This window comes from Vipera berus, assembly GCF_964194415.1.
Source record: "Vipera berus genome assembly, chromosome: 5".
NCBI lineage: Eukaryota > Metazoa > Chordata > Lepidosauria > Squamata > Viperidae > Vipera > Vipera berus.
Window position 1 is genome coordinate 599,086 of NC_138207.1, and position 5,567 is coordinate 604,652.

Genomic DNA, 5,567 nt, shown 5'->3' on the forward strand with positions numbered 1-5,567 from the left:
GGATTCCTGCCTTAGGGGCAGCATTCAACCCTTTGACCCATCTAGGAAAGGGCTGGAGACTTCTTGGATGCCCAACTGCCCCCCCTCCCAGGAGATCTGAGGGTTGTCTGGAGGCCAGGTCGAAACATTGTTTTATAGGCTCCAATAAAAGAGAATCATTGTAGGTCAGGGTTGAAATGAGGTGGGCTTGCAGCTCTCTGAGCTTGGCGGGTCTTCTTGCAGACGTTGCATTACCCAACTCCATAACACCATCAGCGCTGGGAGGGAGGGAGTCCAAAGGTGCTTTTCTGTGAGGCAACTGGGCTTTTTTTTTGAAGACATTTCCCTTCTCATCCAAGAAGCTTCTTCAGTTCTAACTGGATGGTGGGGAGGGAAGGAGGTTTGCCTTCACCCCACTCCCTACTACACTGATGATACGGTGTTGCCTAGTTTGGGTAATGCAATGTCTGCAAGAAAACAACCAAGCTCAGACAGCACCAGGGACCCCTCATTTACAGAGGGCTGCTCAGTTGCCCCTCCTCTTTTGGGGGACACAGAGAGAATATCCAACACCCCACACAGGACTGCTTGAAAAACTGGGGCCGGTGGTTCTCTGCCCTGGAGTGGAACTGAGATCTGGGATCAACAACAGGCCAGGGGACCCAAAGCAGCTTGTGTGACACACTAATTAAAGCCATGGATGGTGTGCCTCCCTCCCTCTCTCTCTCTCTCTCTTTCTCTCTCCCCGCCCCCTCTCTCTCTGTGTGTGTATTTACCTCCTGGTGTGACTTCTATTTCACAGAGTAATCCATCATAATTATCTGGACATTCACAGTGGAAAGTATCTGGGCTGTCGTCTGGCACGCAAGTTCCATTGTTGAAACAGGAGTTTGGCTGGCAGGGGTCGGCTGCAGAGGGAAAGAGAAGGGGGATGGGGGTGGAAATGGGTAGCTTTCCCGGCTGTGCCAGCCCACAACCCTCAGTCTGGGACGACAACAGCTACAAGGGGCTGGTGCCCCGTTTGGAAACATAGCAACGGCACTTATGTTGTTAGCTGCAAAGTCGTGTCTGACCCATTGCGACCCCATGGACAACGTTCCTCCAGGCCTTCCTGTCCTCTACCCTCTTCTGGAGTCCATTTAAGCTCACGCCTCCTGCTTCAGTGACTCCGTCCAGCCACCTCATTCTCTGTCGTCCCCTTCTTCTATTGCCCTCAATCTTTCCCAGCATGAGGCTCTTCTCCAGTGAGTCCTTCCTTCTCATTAGGTGGCCAAAGGATTTGAGTTTTAGCTTTAGGATCTGGCCTTCTAAAGAGCAGTCAGGGTTGATCTCCTCTAGGACTGACCGGCAGTTATATACTGTTCCATAATGCTTTGCAGCCCTCTCTGAGCAATTTACAGAGTCAGCATTATTTGCCCCCAACCACCTGGGTCCTCCTTTTACCCACCTGGGAGGGATGGAAGGCTGAGTCAACCCATCAGGATCAAACTCCTGGCTGTGGGCAGAGTCAGCTTGCACTCTGACCACTGGCCCCCACACAACATGGGTGGGGAGCGTCTGCCCGCCCTGCTGTGGCTGAACACTCACCACGATAGCAGCCACGGGTGAAGTTGAAGATCCTACAGCGATAGTCCTGGGGACATCCTGTCCGGACGCAGGAGAGGCTGGAGCTGTCCCTGCAGACGCAGTCTTGGCTGCAGTCATCGGCCATAAAGCGGTCCCCGACCTGGTCAAGAATGGGGGAGCAGGAGATGAACTGGGCCTCCCTGCCACTTTGCCCCACCCAGCGCCCCCAAAACCCTCAGGAGGAAAATGGCCAACGCCCCTCAGATCTCCCAACCCACACGTGGGCAGTGGGGGTGAGAACCCTCTCCTCTACCCACTTGTAAAGTTTGGGGTCTCCTCTGAGTAAGGGTCTGCTCCGGCAAGATCCCGCTGAGGTTTTCAGAATAACAAGGAGCAGAAATAGCGCCTGGTGTTCCTTTCGGGGCTTGACGTATTTATGGGCTGACTTGTGCCCGTGTCGGAAGCACCGAGGTGCTTTCAGGTTGAAAGGATTAGCCGTGAGGTCACCGTTTCCTGCGGGATGCCCGTTTGGGGGCTCCCTTCCTGTCCCTGGCAGGAGCTGGAGCAAAGGACAGGAGCTCACCCAGCCCTACGGCAGCCCTCGGGTCTCCAGCGTGGCCCTGGCAGCCTCCAGCCCAGCATCCTAACCACACGGGCCACTCTGCTCCCTATTTATGGATAACGTACAAGGAACGTGTGTCTGCTGATAGTTTCCAAATCCATGTTTGGATTTTGAGCATCCCTAAGCTTAAAAAGAGGTGCTTGCTTCTTTCCTTCCTTAGTTGAGGTGTGGTGCCCAAAGGAGCCCCCCCGGGGGAGGGAGAAGAGAGAGCCGTGGGGAACCTGGGAATGGACCCTCAGACAGGGTGCTGGGGGGTGGGAGGTGCAGGGGTGGGCCCCATACCTGGTAGTATTTGCCCAAGAAGCTGCAGCCGCAGTCCCGGAAGGGCACGCAGTCAAAGCCGCTGAGGACGTAGCCGGAGTCGCACTCGCAGCCTTCCAGGCAGGGGGAGGTGCAGTCGGCAGGGGCCGCCAGGTCTGAGCACGACGGGGGGCAGGCCGACATGCAGGGGTTGTAGTGGCTGTGGGGAGGGCACTGGGGAGCTGTGGACAGAGGAGAGACGCTCTGCATGGCCTGGGCCGGAGCGCAGCCCTCCTCCCACCCTGGGGAGCCTGAGCCCCCCTCCCTCCCCCTGGCCCACCAGGAGGCCCCCAGGCAGAGATTGGGGGGCTGTTTGTTGCCCCCCTGGGAGAGTTGGAGCAGGAATGAAGGGATCCCAGGGCTTCAGAGGAAGAAAAAAATCCACTGGCTCTCACCGCAGCCGGTCGCTGCCCTCCAGTTGGCCACCGGGACCTCCTTGCTCTGGCAGGCCAGGGCGTACTGCTCCAGGACGGGGCACAGGCGGGCGGTCCGGTTGTCTTCTCTGCACATGTCGAAGAGGCAGCTCCTGCCGCGGGAAGAGAAGCAGTGGGCACGTCAGAAGGGGAGGGTGGCGGGCCAGGACTGCCCAGGGAGGGGTCTCTCCAGGTCAGGTAAGGAAGGGGGGGCTCCCGCATGGGGGGAGGAGGAGGCGAAGGGCAGAAGAGGGAGGGAGGGGCCGCATCCAGACTTGGAAGAGGTGCTGGGATGCTGTCCAGGGTCGCAGGAGGGAGGGGCCGGGCAGAAAGAGGGCGAAGGGTGAAGAGGGTCACGGGGTGGAGCCAACGATATGCGTTAGCCTGGCAAGATTTCTGGCTGTGGGCCAGCAAGAAAAAAGAGATGACTCTGAGGGAATTCCTTCCTCCTCAGCCAGGTGGAAAGGTTACTCCGTCTTTAAGAGCTTGGGGAACAGGATGAAAGAAGAGTGACAGGAAGGAAGAGAGGGAGGGAGAGAGGGAGGGAAGGAAGGAAGGAGGGAGGAGGAGGAAGAGGAGGGATGGAGGAAGGAAGGAAGGGAGGGAGGGAGGGAGGTTTTGAAGCCGAGATCTGGACCCTGGGGGGGGGCACACGGGGCTGCAGTGACCTGCTTCTCCCTGCTGCTCCTCTGCAGCCCACAAACGGGCAGAGGCAGCACCTTCCCCCGAGACCTCCCGCCCCCCCCAGGGGATGCGGTGGGGTGGGAGAAGAAGGCAGCACTCACTGTAGGAAGGGGTTGGGGGGCTCGTGGGCCCAGCACCCTGGGAAGGGTCCTCTGGGGTCCAGCAGGACGCCACAGACGGAGCTGCTGTTGAACACCTTCAGGTCCTCCTCGGAGCACAGGGGGTTGAACCCCACGTCCAGCTCAGCATCCTCCAGAGCTTCTTCCGAAAGGAGGTCCCGCCTGGAAGGGAAAAGGGGTTGGAGGGTCTCCTGAAGGAGGGAAGGAGATGCCGGCATCTTTGACCCACAGTCTGAGGAGCTGGGTAGCTTCGGAGTGGCCAAGCCCAGCTGGACCGTCCTGGGGATGCTCCTTCTCCGTCCGTTGCTGGGTCCAGGAGCGGCCAGAAGGCGCCAGGGCCTGGTTTGGGCAGCAGAGTTTCCGGTTGCCCAGCTACACTCATCCTGGGGGGGGAGAAGTTGGCCAGGACTTGGCCAGAACAGGGGGGACCTGCAGCGGATGGTCAGAGGCGGGAGGGGGTGCTATGCCCAGAGGGCTGGCAGATGTTGAGTGGGCCAGAAGCACCGGGGGGGGGAGATGGGGGCTGATCCCCTCCGCTGCAGGTGACAAGGGGTCTTTGGGCCGCCCGGCTTCAGCAAGTAGCAGGGCGAGGGAGGCAGCCACAGAAGGGTGGGCTTTGACCCACAAAGTGGCCGAGTCCAGCTTCAGCACCCTTGGAAGAAGAGCCCAGCGCCCCGGGAGATGGGAGGTTCCCATGGACTGGATGAGTCCCAAGCAGAGGCTGGACAGCATCAGCCTTGAATGCTGGCATTTGGTTTCCTGCTTGCAGCAGGGGGTGTCAGACTAGATGACCTCTAGTAATTTTTTCTAAGTGGATTCTAGGAATCCACTGCAGGAGCGATAGAGGCGTGCGGCTCCACCCGCACGCATCACCAACAAGGGTTAATTCTGTAACCAGGCTGAGGTGGCTGTCAAATCACAGCGCCTGGGATCTTGCTGACCCCCCTCCGCCGGGACCCCTGGCAGTTTCATGGTGGGGGTGGGAGGGGGCTGCGGTGACCCCCTGCGGAGGGCTCAGCCTGCTCTACAGGAGGGGCCTCTGCTGCTCCTGCTGCTTTCAGGAGCCCCTACCTGAGGCGGAAGGCGGCCCTCTTGACAGGGACTCGCCAACTCTCCCCGAAGGTCTTCACGTCTCTGACCAGGGTGCCGTCTGGCTTGGCAAAGTCGTTCCTGTACCTCCCGTCGAAGTTGCCACAGAGGCCTTCCACGTTCCTCTTGTAGCTGTTGGGCAGCAGGATGCCTGGCGGGGGGAAGAATAACAGAGTGACAGAGTTGGGAGGGACCTCGGAGGTCTTCTAGTCCAACCCCCTGATCGAGCAGGAGGCCCTATCCCGTCCCAGACAAATGGCTGTCCAGTCTCTTCTTAAAAGCCTCCAGCGACAGAGCACCCACAACTTCCAGAGGCAAGGAGTTCCACTGGTTAATTGTCCTCACTGTCAGGAAATTCCTCCTTAGTTCCAGCTTGCTTCTCTCCTTGATTGGTTTCCATCCGTTGCTTCTTCTCCTGCCTTCAGGCGCTTTGGAGAATAGGTTGACCCCCACCCCTTCCTCTTTGGGGCAGCCCCTCAGATATTGGAAGATGCTATCGTGTCACCCCTGGTTCTTCTTTTCTTTAGGCTAGACATACCTAGTGGTGGGTTTCAGCTGGTTCGCACCACTTCGGCTGAACCAGTAGCTAATTTTTTGTTGCCCGGACCAGAACGGACTTCTGGGAGCATCATCCACACAGAGAACCGGTTGTTCACACATTTGAATCCCACCACTGGACATACCCAGTTCTTGCGACCGTTCTTCTTATGGTTTAATCTTAAAGTCATGCTGCAGTGGGACCCCAGGTTCCCGGGCCAATCCAGCCGCCCCCCCCCTTAGTGCAGAAATGATTTC